The following is a 16,141-nucleotide window of genomic DNA, read 5'->3' as shown; positions in this document are numbered from 1 at the left end:
TTCAAGGATAAATGTGAATAGCAAAAAAAAAAAAAATCAACTTGCCAGAATGTACTGTATGTTCATTTGGAAAATTGCCCCATTTAATTAGCCTCAGTTCAGTTTGGCATCACTGATCCAGCAGCATCAACATCTGTCAGTATGCAAGCGGTAACTTGGCAGAGTTTTTCAGAGGCAGACACCGAAGTCGTTCCACTGATACATGAAAGCAGACGCTCCTTGAAGTCAGGTGTCTGGTCTGGCCAGACTTTCATCAACAAAGAGTCATACACAACAGGAGACACAGAGGACGGCTGACGCTTTGTGAGCAACCAGGTAGCTCATCAGAGGAGCAGTGAGCGCTGCTCCTACACTGGCTGAATGAGCTGCTGTCTGGCATCGCTGAAAACAGTGACTACATAACAGTGTCTGTTAGCTTCATCATCATCACTGACTTCCTCATGCAGATTTATAAGATTCATGCACCCACTGGACTTTTATTGCAAATTCCTCATAACATAGGGCTTTAGTTAAGTGGCAATGTAAGTTATTACTAAAAGATGCATGGGAAAATGCAACAAAAGAATAAAACATCAGTGTCTGATGTCTCATCATGAAAATCCTGTATCAGGATTATCTTCCTGCTAAAGGAACCAAAACTCAGACATGTTATTGCTTATGTGAGCCACACTGAGATGTTATACGGACAGATGTTGATCTATATGATCGGTAAATGGTGACTTCCTTAAATTTCCTGTCCCTGAGTGGAGTGAGGTAGAACAGGAACATTGTGGTGGTTATTTCATTTCAAAGTTATTTTAACAGCATTCATTAGAGACATTTACTAACAAAACAAATTGTCGAGACTTTCTATATTTCTAGGTAGAGAAAAAAATAGCATGCCTTTGTTGAAAAGAGATTGGACCTCTGTAATGAGATCTTTTGTGGTTTTACTGAAATATAAACCACTTAGATTTCCTCTGTGTGAAATGATAGTTTGTCTAAAGGTTGTTTTTGTGCTGCTTACATTAATCCCATCGACTCTAATCCGTTACTTCCCACCGCCAGCAAACAAAACTCCCACACAACTCAACTTTATACACTGACCCTCTAGTTGTAGCAGGGACACAAACCACATGACTGGTGTCTTTGATACTCACAACATATTCAGTTCTCTGGTTCTTGTAAACCTCTAAAGTCTCACATTTCGAAAAACAAACATGACATTAATGGCAAATGACGCACGGGGCAGAAACAGCACGACTGCCCGGTTAGTGGTGATGGAAGTGGCTGCTGTGCTGAGACACTCACACATCATCTGCATTGCAGAAGGTCCCCCAGAGATTTCCACCCACATCTCCTTGCCAACATGCACACGATGAGCCTTCATACTAACATACATAAAGTACAAACTCCACGTTAAGAGGCATCTCTGTGGCTGGAGTCCCTGCCAAGCTCCCGCTGATCTTCGCTTACTGGATCATTAACAGTGATGCACTTTTAAAAAGAATGCACCACTACTACCAACAGGGCTACTACCTCCTTTATCATTAATAATGACACTGATTGATGGTCGAGTTGATTCAAATTTGTGTTCATTAATATACCACTAACTGAGTCACTGACAAAGGCGCTCATCATTAGGTAATTATCACAGCTACTGAACTGAAATGCTGCATCATGATTCTGTCACCACCTCCTGCACGTCTCTTACAGTCATTTTACACTGACACATCAGCCAGACGGGCTTTGCTAAATACCTGTTCACCCGACAGGTGGAGGTGAACGAGCTGAAAGTCAGACTACAACTGCAGACTGACAAGAACCAGATCAAAATCAACCCTGATTGGAGACCAACTGAAAAAAACCACAACTTTACCTATAAAAGCAGGAGCAGATTATCAGTATGTGCTGCAATCATGTGGCCATCGCAGGTCACTGCAGTGGAGGACTCACGACATATGAACATTTATCCATTAACAAAAGTATGAATATGAATGTACCTTTTTATTTGCACTCACTGACATACACTTTCATAGCTACCCTGCACTTCACTGAAACGGTTTCAGCACTAAATGAAAACAGACCGATATACCACAGCGGTGCACCAAACACAAATGAATCAATACACAACCTCAGCGGAGGTCTGTGCTCTACTGAGTGCATTTTCTAGTTTTCTATTTAGTCAAATTAGATTTGAAAATGACTCTGAGAATAGGCTCGTGTTATTGTTTCTTTATTGGTGTCAAGATTTCTAAAAAGGTATCACATCAAAGTCATAAATGTGGTACTGCGGCAATGCTACAGTGAACACAGATGTGTAAGGTGGTGAAAGAGACAGTGTGTTCCGTCAACATCTGGATCTTCACACCTCCAGGACTTTCATCGCATACGAGGGAATTCAGTGAAGAGGGCTATGTACAGTAGGCAGGATGGTAGATAGCCACTATTTATTATATAATAATTCTCATAGACAGATCAGAGAAGTAAACACATGATGTAGTGGGCTACAGTCATTAGTGAATGATTTTAGACGCAGCCATAATCTGAATTCTGCTCTCAGCGTCACTCTTCACTCTGCCTGCGCGGCTGTTCAGCAGGGCACAGCTGGAGACTTCTGTAACTGATCATTTGCTTTACAATAACAACAATCAGTTGAACATTAAATAATTTTTGGTACAATCTTCCCTAATTTGATTTAATTAAACATCAATGTATTTAATATGTGAAGTACATTTTATATATTTTACAGAATGCTCTAACAATAAAAACTATGAATTGTGTTCACGAAAGGATGTTACAAATTCTTACAACTTACAGTGGTCATTTTCTTTGGACTGTAGACACACTTCCAGCCAACTGTTATCTTGTTGAATTAACTTGGTATCAGACTCAGTGAATCACCTCAGAAACTTGTATGTTTCATCAGAAACTAGTGATGGGCTATAGTCCACAGCATTACATGGATATTATCCTGTTATGTCCCGTCTAGGGGTGACTGAAGCACAATGTGAATAATTAAATGAAAAAAAAAAAATCTCTGATTTATCTGTTTGATTGAAGGAAGTTCTGAGACATCCACTGGTGTATGTCAGCCAGACTGGCCTTAAGGGAAGCTAGACAACTGGAGTTGGAGGATGTGAGTGGAACATACAGTTGTATAGCTCACCTGGTTAAGCACATACTTTACAGTACATTAAGGCTGAGTCCATGCCCCAGTACCCTGGGTTTGAATCTGGCCTGGGCCCTTTACTACACATCATCCCCTCTCTCTCTCTCTCTCTCTCTCTCTCTCTCTCTCTCTCTCTCTCTCTCTCTCTCTCTCTCTCTCTCTCTCCCCCCCCCCCCCCCCCTCTCCTTTCCTTGCTCTCATCTTCCCTCATCACTGTAGCATCACTGGGCTGTAATCTCCTCTAGCCACCGCTTTCTGACCTCGGGGTATCACTGGAGAGTGTGTGTTTGCTGTAGCTGTGTGTGTGTGTGTGTGTGTGTGTGGGTGTGTATCCTAATAAAACCTGGAGGTGGAAAAGCAGAGAAGCTAATCTGTTATCAGGACAAATGATGGAATTGGATTATGTGTCACCCACAGGCATTCATGAGTTCTGCTGATTTGTAATCTAGACCATGACCATGACCTTTGACGTTGAGAACACACACACACACACACACACACACACACACACACACACACACACAGTAGTGCCAGCTGTATGCCACAGGAGGGCAGGAGTGTAAAGTCTAAGATACCAGCTGTGTTCTTACAAGATGACTGAGGAAAGACCCTGATGTATGATTGGACTTGTGCATGTGTGTGTGTGTGTGTGTGTGTGTGTGTGTGTGTGTGTGTGTGTGTGTGTGTGTGTGTGTGTCAATGCTAAATAGTGAGGAAAAAAAAGTATTTTCCTCACAGAGTAGGAACATTTTTGCCTGGTCCTCACTTTGTAACACACCTTTTAGGGGCTTTTTGAGGGTTAAGACTTGGTTTTAGTGTCAGGGTTAGAATTAGGTTTAGGTTAGGGTTAGAAAGGGTTGGGATTAGGCATTCAGTTGTAATGGTTAAGGTTAGGATAAGTGGCTAGGGAATACATTATGTCCTCACAGAGACAGAATTACAAATGTGTGTGACCAGGTTAGGCTTAGGGTTAGGGTAAGTAATAAGGTTACACGATTGGTCAGCCGGCCGAGTGAGTTTCCTCATTGGTCGTTGCTCTTTCAAAACGATTTGGTGAGACCAAGAAGTGGTGCCAACTGAGCACCTCTGTAGCTGTATTTACTATCTTTTCAGACCCTTCAGTGACTTTTTTTCACCTAAGCACCTAACAACAAATGTAGTAACTTCTTGGACAAACCTTTGCTGCTTTCTGTAAAAAAGAGTGGCGAGTAATGAGCTGACCACACGTCACCTGACATGAATGAGCATCTAACTTTCTCTCTGAGTGATCATTGTACAGTAAATGTAGCTGAAATCACAGCACAGTCTTTGTCTTTAACTTATGTGTTTGGTGATTTTGTCAGGCGACGTCGTGGTTATAAAGTCAGGATTTTAGCAGCAGCTTGGAAATGGTTTGGAAGTGACTGCTGGTTAATGTGTAGTCTTGGCATGTATTTCAGTCACTATTTAATACTTGTTCTGTTGTCTGACAACAGAGAAACATGTAAATGAGAACAGCTTTGCTGGGAATTTGGCTGTATTATAATACCATGTATGTGAGCACAGTGTAGGAGAGCGAAGGACTGAAACCGGTTGACACTGGACACAATGCTAATAGTCTACAATGTGGTCCAGCCATATACTAGGTTCTGACCTCGTCTTGCTCTTCTATTATTTAGTGGTGATGAGTACTGATCGACTGAAGAGGCTAGTCACCCCGGGCGAGGTCCCTTCATGGTTTGCTGTGGTTAAATATACTGGGATGACCACCGTTATACTTTATATGGCACTTAGCAAGTGGAGTGGAAAAATGTCTCCAGTGTACATAATACAGTTGGCAATCCAATTTGGTTATATATAAAAGTAGATTTTTAAAAGACAGGATTGAATATAACTAAATATCTCACACAATTTTGACACGTCAATGCAGGAGATGTGAAGAAGTGTGTGTCTACACATGATGTATTCAGGCACAGTACTGTGTGAAGGTCATCCAGTTTTAGCAGGGCTCAGAGCCTAACACACAATCAATGTAGTTACACACGTTAAATGGAAGAAAATGGAACTGAACCGTAAAAACGGGCTTCGTGTTGCAGTTACGTGGATATAATGCAAGTGAAATGTGAGCCGTTGCACAGCTGTGTAGACAGCTGGATTGATTAAAAATAGAAGCCGTTACATCAAATGCACGTGAGAGGGGTGACTGAAAAAGCAGCTGAAACACTTTCTGTGATAAAAGCTGTGAAATAGCAAATGTCAAATTGTTTGCTTATTTTATTTAGCCATTTCATTTATTTGTTCATTTTAGATTATTTTATTCTATTTTTTGTTATATTTCCGTGAGGCTTGTTTGTTCTTTATGATTTTTTTCCTGTTTATATTTCACAGAGAGATGAAGGAATGAGGAGAGACTGAAATTGACTGAAAGTCTGTATAGCGATGCAGAGGACATATGGATGGACGGATGAATCAATAAACAGCCTCCAGCTTCACTTGTAGATAACAAGATTAACATACGTAGACATGGCGCGCGTGTGAGAGAGCAGGTGATTAATATACAGTCAGTTCTCAGTATGTACTAATCCACTGCTTTATAGTCAAGGCGATTAATCCTTGTAGGCCACTATAGGGGTACAGTGAGGGGAGAAGGGGGGGGTCTTCATCACTTGACTGTCCTGAGTGAAAAATGACTTCAACCTTTCCATTCATCAGTGTCTAACGGAGGGAGGAGGGGCAGATGAAGGCTAGAGGGAGGATGGGAGAAAGGAGGGAGTATCGCAGACATACGCAGTGACATATCTCCATCTGGTTCAGCCATGTTGGAGATGTTGAGGCACCTCTTTGAGGAAAACTTTAGAGCAAACTGATGACGGTCTCAGCATCTGGACTGAAGCCAAACAACTCAAGTTCTCCAAATTAAATACACAGGTTTTAAATCATACACATGTAGGTGGTGCTCATTTATTCACTGTCTCAGGACATCTCCCGTTTGATTCAGTAACTTTAATTAACTTTCATTTATTTTATGGGTCCATCACCTTCTTGGAAATTTCCTTGAAAGAACTTCCCTAAACGCTCACTTGTTTGCGATTGGACACAGTCAATTGCAGGAGAGAAATCTTCACCAGGGCCAGATGGGTTCAGATCCTCCACAACATGATTAGTAGTCTCAATTAAAACAGAAGCAGTCCTACTGAGATCAATGTGATGTTAGGTTTATTGCAAATAAAGTCTAACAGTGTAAGGATGAGGTCCTGCATGCCCCGTTTTCCTTGTGTTCTCTGCTGTTAGGTAGCTAACAGGCTAATCGTTCATTTGACTTCATTGAAAAAGCTTTGCCTCAACAAGTACATTTCCTGCGCCTGCTTCTCCATGGTGGATCGCTCAGTTTTGTTGCACAATTTCCAACTAGAGTTTGTGAAGCTAGGCCCTCTGCATCTCCTGGGTTCCACAGGACATGTTGATGTCATGATGTGTTGAAAGCATGTAGAGAATTACAGCATATAGATATCCTTTGTTAAAATGTTCCCTTATGGGCAATATTTGGTAGAGCACATACCATTTAGACTCAGTCCTGGCCTGTGTTTAAATCCGACTCACACCATTTGCTGCACGTCATCCCCTCTCCCTTTCTCTCTCTCTCTCTCTTATCCCTAAATTCTCTGTGTGACTATCCCTGTCATGATAAAGGCAAAAACTAACTTAAAAAACATTTCCTCATGATTTCAATCTCCTCTTCTATCCTTTCAAATTCAGTTTACAATTTGTGCAAGGACACTGCTGAAAGTAGCAAGCCACAGAAACAGGCCAAAGACTGTGGCTCTGTACTATCACCAACAAAAAAATGTTGTATGTTTTGTGGCATTTTTTTCAGTGCTCTGTGAGGTGTTATTGTGCTTTGTGAAATGTTATGTTTTGTGTGAAATGCCATTGTGTTTTGTGCAATACTGTTGTGACGCTCAGGGCCACTGTACATTAAAAATCAGTTTTCTAACAAAGGCTGAGTCCCTGAAGCTGAAGTCCAGCACAAACTACAGGCTGATTGCTTTTATAGGCTCGGTCAAAAACATGGGAAACGGTCTGGAATGATCTGTGCTACAGTGACTCACATGGTAAAATCAGTACAATGTAAATTTCCACAGTGCCGACTCCATTGGTTCACCTATACAGTCATATTATACTCATGCTCTGCTGCTCAGAATTGCAAAAACAAACTATTCTTGCACAACGATTAAACTCTTTTTTTTTTTTTAATGTGTTTTTACATTAATACACTACACACCAACCATCATTTGAGTAAGCACATAAAGCACCAATGACGCACTGACAGTATAAATGAAAAACAGTTGTGGCTATTTCCATGTGCAGGGCCAAGCAGTTGTCATGGACTACTCAAGTCTAGGGATAAGTGGCTGTCAACACTAACCCAAACCTGGAGTGAGTATGAAGGGAAAACAGAAAGAGACACACACAAAGCTGGAGCTGATTTCTATGAATGGACAAACAGTGGTGTGGTTAGCTCACCTGCAAAACTGTGTCCCGGCTGCTGCTGGGCTAGAAGCAGTTCCCTTGGTGGAAGCCCGGACCTCACTGGTCTTTCCTGAATCGTTTTCTTCTTCTTTTTCTTGCAGACTGAGCACAGTTTAGCGCATTGCTGCCTCCCACTGGCGTAATAACTGCCATCAAGTCAGATAATGAATCGGTGCACAAAACAGCTTTAATCAAACCCGTGTCTTCCACCCACCACAGCAACCACAATAAAGCGACCAGTTCTGTTGAGACTATTGATATCCCATCAGGCTGCCTTCTGCTCTGACACATTCCCACCCTTCTGCTTTATGGATCTCTACAGACATCAGTGTAAACATTTATATAATTACCCCACCTATTCCGAAAGTGCCCCTCTACATATGCAGCAGAATTTCTTTTCTGTATTAATTCTTATGTAGATAAATCCACACCAGCTTCTACCCACAGCCATGGAGGGAAGGTGACCAGCATACCAGCTTATCTTAATTCCACTAAATCCCAGTTCCTCTGTGTATTTTCTTACAGAATTTATATAGCTGCCCTGATTGATGCTATTACCACCCTTTACAGATTCCCAGCATTACAGTAGCAGAGAGATTAATGGAAGGGACGTTCCAAAGCCTTTTGATTTTACCCAGTAATTTAGTGCCAACTTTGAACTTCGCAATTCCACCACCAGCGCCCCAGTCTGCCCTCGGGATGGTTGTAATACTTTTCATCTCAGCACGTATAACTCACAGAATTTTTGTTATAGAGCTCTCAAATTTTGAAACAAAGTACCCTTAATTGTCCATTACAGATAGCAATGTTTCCATCTTCTCCAACTATATCAGAAAATTCATGAAGTGATATTAAATACAAGGAGCTCCATTGTTACAACCTGCCCCACCAGCGGTTGTAAGCTGTAACTCAACCTGGGGCACATTGCAACACCAACTTTGAAGAATTAAAGATTCAGACCCCACCTTTAAATTATGAATCTAAGTAAGTTCATTGCACATGTGCCAACACTTCACCATCTCCCTATTGTTCACCATGAGCAGGAAAAAAAACTCACCACTGACTTTTACAGCACTTTAAGAATGACTTTTAAAACTTTAAGATGTGCAGTTGCCCCCACCGGTTTTCTCGCCCACTGCCTTGGCATGCTGAACAAAAGTTTTGAAAGGTGTTACAACCACCCCCACCCATGTCATTGTTTACCTAGCTGTAGCAGCATGGTGGTTAAAAATTAGCTTCGATGAAATGCCTCACATTTTACCAAAGAGACTGCTCTCTAATCTAATACTAGTCACATAATTGTAACTTCAGCACTAATCATAATGTAAACCTGGCCAAAAAACAAATGCAAAAACAAAAAACAACAGGAAGGAAGTGGTCATGCATGAAAGCGATCACATGATCATCCCTTATTGGTAAAAGTGATACTGTTACAACCGGCCCCGTTCTCCCCACACAGCCTCGGAGCCCTGGCCTGAACCACATCCAACTTAATCATTGTAGATTTAGCTGCCGAACAGCATGCCAAACACCCCTGGTCACAGACTGCTGTTATCATAGCCCTATAAAAGATCAGCATAAGGCTCCTATCTGCCCCCCAGTAGCAGGAGATATTTATGATGACTTTCTTACTCTTACTTGCTATTTTTTCCACATGTGCTCAATATGTTAATTCTTCACCCAACCCTAAAAATGTAAAACCCTGATTCTTTCAAGGTTGTTCTCCATATACCTTAAGGCCCTGTTTATTTATTTATTTATTTCTGCCAAAGATCACATATTTTGTCTTTGCCACCAACAAACTAAAGAACCACTTATCAATCCAAGCCTGCACCCTGTGGCAGGCCCTTTGTATCTGCGCCACAGCGTTGTCTTGTTTTTCGGTTTAGGTTTTGGATGATTGGATTCGACCAGAAAATGGTCCCTAAATAATTTTATAATTATATAATATATTATATAATGTATACAGTATTATTATTATATATAATAAGGATAATAATACAGACTCTCATTAAAATATTCTATCATCACATCATCATATTCTATATCACACACACATAATTCAATCTTCACCTCCAGATATTATTATACGTACAACATGTAACTATCCTATGTTATGTCAACTATCTGTTTATTATGATAGCCAACCTGAGTCATCATTATTTCTAAACCTACAAGAAGGTGTAAAATCCTTTGAACAAATTATAACTGACTTCAACATCCCACAAAAGTATTTTTTTTCAAATTTCTTAAATTAAGATATTTGATATAGTGTTAGGTGAAGGAGAGTGAAGTCTGCATCTTACAGAAACTGAAAAACCATTTGCTTAAACCTTGGAAAAGAAAGATTTCTGTCTGTGTGGGAACATTTTCCCCACATGCACTGCTCTAGTTTTGAATTAGCAAAGTTTTAATATTTTCATAGAGAACATATTTCATGTAAGTCTCACCCAGGCACATTCACTGTGTTTTTCAATCTATTATTGGATAACAGTTGACACTGACTCCAAGTCTGTAATTTTATTTTACCCCTGAAATTATTTTTAATTCAGATGAATTATGTTTGTTAATCATTCATCTTTTTGACTAACAAATATATTCTGTTGCTCCAGCTAACGTCACTGATCCGCTCTGTTGAAATGTGGCTGGCACAGCTGTCACGATGCAGCTGGAGAGGCTGAGTCATAACTTTAATCAAAAGCCAGACAAGTTCCAGAGGATCTACGGACCACTGTGTTATTTTCTCTGACATCCTGAACCCTCAGCCACTTGTATTCACAATCTCATTTTTCCTGTCACTACCCAAAGCTCGGGACCTAGGGTGAAGGTTGGAACGCAGGTCGACTGGTAAATCAACAGCATTGCCTTCCACCTCAGCCCCCTCTCCACCACAGCGGTGAGATTGGTCCAATGCCTGCATTGCTCTAGATACTGGACAAATCCACCCGTCAATGTCATGCTCCATTTTACCCAGAGATACTGAAACTCCTTCACCTCAGCTTCAGGGTTGGATGCTATGTAAACCAGGTAGCAGGGAGTACCTACGGACAATAACTGGAATACCTAATGATGTTATACAATCTAATACATCAGTGAAATATGACCATGGTCAAGCTAATGCTGTTGAATTTTATTGTTTTGATGTTAAATATTCATTGAGGAGAAAGGTAATTTTTCGTCTTCACTCCTTTTTTTCTGCTCTTTTTTTTCTGCTCTCTGTCTAAGGTCAAATCTGGGTCCTGTGCCGTGCAGATGCTGCAGGTCTGCCACTTCAGGTCACATCTATATAACACGGTGGATAACAACAGGACAGTCCTCCTCTCATCAACCCGCATTAACATTAAACATTGAGAGGCTGCAGTGTGCTTACACATGGTGAAGTACATAAAGGACACGTGTAACACACACACACACACACACACACACACACACACACACCTTTGAGTGCATGCTCTCATGCATGTAATGGTTTGGTCTCAGCTCACAGCTTGTGCTCTGTCCTTCTATCACACACAGGCTGCATTAATGAAAGTCAGCATCCATTAGTCGTCCCTGTCGCTGGAGAGGATACTGAGGAGCCTCACAGATAGAGAGACTGCGTCCACTCACTTCTCCACCTTCTTTCTTTACCTTACCTTTTCAGACCTGACATCAATAAGCATCTTGGGTAAGTTCATCACAAGTGGACTGCTCTAAGCACATCGTTCACAGTCACACCTGGCACGAAAATCTCACGTCTCAAGTGACCACTTGTCATTGGGTGTCACTTCTTTACAAATAAACACTTAAATCATTTCCATTTGCAAAGACATAAAGTGATGTTGTTTTTAACCAGTGGGAGGCAGCAACACACTTCCCAGTCTCCAGGAAATTAAATGGGAAAGAAGGAGAAATCAAATCATATTGATAAATATAAAGACATAGTTCACTGGTGTTTCAGAGCCAGAACTGTGTGTGTAGTTATATCTAAAGTCCCAAACCCACAACTGTACTCAACACATTCTACCATCTTCAAGGTAAAATGGGGATATGTCACAAAGTGGCGTCCCATTCCTCTTTGTAACATTTTGAACCCTTGCAGCTTCTTGTCAGTTCAGTCTGTGAGGGTTCAGGGCTTAAGCCATAGAGCTGTCCACCTGTGATCAGATGGCCTGAGACAGATATTAATGCCAGGTCTGAACAGGGCCTCACTCCTTCAGTTCAGTTCATATCTAATCAGGCTGCTCTTCATCTCTTGTAGGAAACTATGACATTATTAACTTTATGAGTCAACAACCCCTGAAACAAGGTCATCACAGAAATGGCGAAGAGTGTTGCTTCCCTCCTGCCTCCCGGCGTCTTGACAGGGTTGTGTCACCATCACGGACTCTAACTATAAAAATGTATTCCAATTACACAAAGGCCTTTTGGAGCTGTGATGGAGAGTGTCGGTAAATGTCAGCAGAGAGGCTGCTGGCTGCAGCTTCCACACACCCACTGCTGATTTATCTGCACCATTTGCTCTGAAGATAATCCTTATCACTGTGACGAGGCACTTAGTCCAATCAGGAACATGTTATGGTATGCCTCCATGGTGCTATCTGATCACACGTTCATATTCTGTGAAATATACTGTAAATTCCACGTGTCTGCAGGGGAAAAGCAATATCACACCAGCATCTCAACGGCATTTCACAGAATTCACAAACAGTTGAAGTTTAACAAGGGAGGTAAGGGATCATTCTGGAGAATAAATGACAAACTCAGACCCATTCACCTGACACACCAGATGCTTTGGGACACAGGGCCATCTGGGAGGGCCTCACTGGAAACTGTCAGAGATACCTGCAGAGTGAGGACAGAGAGAAAGAGAGAGAGAGAGAGAAGCCAAACCTATGGGAAATGCATGGGGAAGGTGAGAGAGAGAGAGCTCATTGCATCATGGGAGTCCCCCCAGCAAGTGACGGTCACCTGATCCAGCACTAACTATAAGCTTTATCAAAAAGGACAGATTTAAACCTGATCTTAAATACAGAGAGTGTCTGCCTCCCGAACCCAGGCTGGGAGCTGGTTCTACAGGGGAGGAGCCTGATCACTGAAGGCATATTCACACCTACGGGCAATTCACACTCGCCAATTAACCTAAAGCAGCATGTCTTTGGACTGTGGGAGGGAGCCGGAGTACCCGGAGGAAACCCTCACAGACACAGGGAGAACATGCAGACAATCACAGAAAGGCCCCAGCCGGCCAGTAGGTTAGAACCCAGAACCTTCTTGCTAACCACTGCACCACCATACCGCCTCATTATGAATCAGCTGGAGGCGTTTCAGTTTGTTATAGAGACATCCCTATAATCAGGAATTACAAGTAGTCCAGTCTTGAGGTAACAAATGCATAGGCTTCTTTTTCAGCCTGCTCTTGAGACAGGATGTTTGTGATTTTCACAATATTGCGCAGCAGGAACAAGGCTGTCCTAGAGACTTGTTTTATGTGTGAGGACATCACCTGGTCAAAAATGACCCCAAGGTTTTTTACTGTAGCACTGGAGGCCAAGGTAATGCCATCCAGAGTAACCAACATTTCTAGTGAATGAGCCACGTTTTATGTTTCTTGCTCATTTCAGCTCATGGGAAATTGAGCCTCAGCAGATTACAGACGACTACATTAGCCCATAAGAACCCGGACCCATTTCCCCTTAAAGGAAAATTATGGGGAATATAAAACAGACCAAATGGACCACACAGAACACATTTCTAATTTGTTTTTTAAATTCTGACCCCTACTGGCAAAGATCTGGAAAGTTACATATATGTCACACTGGGCGTTTATAGTAAATGTATCCCTTATTTGAAAATAAATCAGCTTGACAGTTTTTTTTGTTCAGTAACATATATTTGTATTTTTATTAGCATTTCCATGAGATACAATAACATTCTAACTTTAATGTTCAAGTTTAACAAAAAAAAATATTTGTCTGATTGGTTTTACAACAAAAAATGTGCAAACTGAAAACGGTTGCGTGACATGTTGTCAGCCACGATGGGACACTTTGTGTCATTTTCCCAGTATGCACGATTTCCCGGTAGTTGGCAAAGACCCATTCGCAGGTAGAGGCCAATCAGTATTTCCAGTTCTTTAACAGTGGTGCTAATGTTGTTGCGATGTTCTGATTTTTGTACACTGTACAAATTAGTTTGCTTCTTCAGTGACTCAAGCATTTCTGGTGTTATGAACTTTCTGAAATACTCCAGGGGAGTAGAAAGATCATCTGGAGGTGTGACACTTTGGCCTTTGAATGTGCACTCAGGGGCTCCAAAAGGTTTTTTTCTCCAAGAAAATAGTTTTTTTCCTTGGCCAGTTCCTTGGTCAGTCCCTTAGACAGTTTCTTTTACAGTTTCTTGTACAGTTCCTCTGTCAGTTCTTTGGTCAGTTTTGCTGCCCTGGGTTCATGTTTGTTTGTGGTACTTCATCTAAATCATTTGATTCACTGTCTGAATCACCACACCCACTTGACTCATCACTCTCCATGTCTTTTTTGCTGGGAGTGTAATCTGGGTCTTCAGGGTCTTCATCTGAGCTATCTTCACATCCCTCAAAGTCACTGTCATCTCCAAAGATGACATCTGGTGCATTCTGAACACTGTAGCGTTTGGCCATACTACAAAAAAATTTATAGAATTACATTGAATTAGGAGCACCATAAAATTGTGTTTGTTTTACTTACAGATATTCAAAAATTGTTTTGTAACATATATTATTAATAATTTTATAAATTTAACATTGTTATATTTGTTTAAATGTGCTTTGAATTGAACATTTTTCTTATTGTAACAAATACGTCACATCATATTTTCCATGACTATGTTAAGTTTAAATGCCTGATGTGACATCAATGTCACCACAATGTATCAATTTCTTCAGGAAATGTTGTCAGAACATGTTAAATGTAATATGTGACATCTTATTTAAGTATCAGAATTGATAAATCGGTTGAAACATACCTTTACCGAAAATAAGATGTTTGAAATTAGATGATTTGGTCAGGTGTGTTTACCCTGCACACGGCTATCTTGAAAATGGTGTTATGGGTACCCAAATTCACAGAGTGTCATGTGACTGCACCAGGAAGTTACGAACATGTCACTTTGGGGCCTAATGAGGTAAAGTCAAGGATAAAGCTGTGTGAGAAAGTTTGCGGGACACTTAAAGTCGCGGTGACACCTGTGTCACAGTGGGTTCTTATGGGTTAATGTTGCTCTGTGCGTGTGTTTGTTGTTTACTTGCTGACGTGCTCACCATAGCAACTTCTTGTTTTGATCTGTTTGCAGCCTGATTACTACTCTGCCCTGTGATTGGTGGAGGTTGTACCTGCAGGCGTTTCTCGGTCTCAAAACTCTCAGCATGTTTTTCTGGTAAAAAAGTAATTTAAGATGTGTTACTATTTGTTTTTTTAATCAATCAAAGGTAAAGCTTAAAAGGACAGGAGTTCTTTGTAGTAAAGAAGCAAATTCAATATCAAAAAATACCAGGTCTCTATTCATGAAAACTCTGTAGTTTTCTTTTTATCTAACACTATTAAATAGAAAAAAATGGAAAATCCAACAACCAATTCCATTACAACGCAGTAAATAGAATTTGCATATATAAAGTTATTTTTCTTTCTTTCTTCTGTAAGGGCCAGTGACTTCAAACCTTCACCACTGAAGTTAATAAATAAGAAACACTCTCAAAATCCCATAAATGTTTTGTTATCAAGCTGTTGCTGAAGTGCAGCAGCCTCTCATTGCTCCTGTTTGCCTCAGGAAGTCGACCTCGCCTGACTGTGAAAAATAGTTTATTGAGAGGCTTCCTTCCCAGACAAATCTTATTCCTGGCGCGCTCACTCGGTGCTGGGTGTGTGCCACGGCCCTCCAGTGATTTTCTTGTTTGGGTGTCTATGAAACACTAACCGGAGGCCTGATGGGTGGGACTGTGGAGCTCCTTCACAATACTGAAACAGATCCAATTTCTGGGTGTGAGGCAATCACAAATAAACACAGCTGCGCAGTTCCAAACTTTCCAACTTCAACAGAACATCATGTATGGTTCATATTTGACCAGCGTTTTACATTTGTGCTTGAAACCAGCTGTACTGAGCAGAGTAGTGAAGCATGATCTCTATGCCTGGTTTATGTAAAGATTTATCCAGATGCTCAATGGCGCTGTGGTCCAGCCCGAGGACACTGGGATGAATTTATGAAATCAGCACATGGACTGCACCAATTATCACAATGATTTACAGTCCAGTGGAGTGTTTTTTGCATTGACCAAGTGGCAACCCATCGTGACGTCACCCATTGGTTTGTGAACGTCCGTTCTGAAGCTGTGAGTTTGTGATTTGGCCGTTGGCATCTTGGTTTTTTTGAAACCAGAAGAAACCATATTTGGATGAGAAGGTGGAGCTGAGGAGGGATGAGGGGTGTATCTGACCTGCTCTATACTCTATCTTGATGGGTGGTAGA

The sequence above is a fragment of the Trachinotus anak genome, unplaced genomic scaffold (genome assembly GCF_046630095.1).
Source record: "Trachinotus anak isolate AG129_WGS33_773 ecotype Australia unplaced genomic scaffold, CSIRO_AGI_Tana_v1 ptg000018l, whole genome shotgun sequence".
In the NCBI taxonomy this organism is placed as follows: Eukaryota; Metazoa; Chordata; class Actinopteri; order Carangiformes; family Carangidae; genus Trachinotus; species Trachinotus anak.
The sequence above is the reverse complement of the archived record's forward strand: the minus strand, read 5'-3'. Positions refer to the sequence as shown.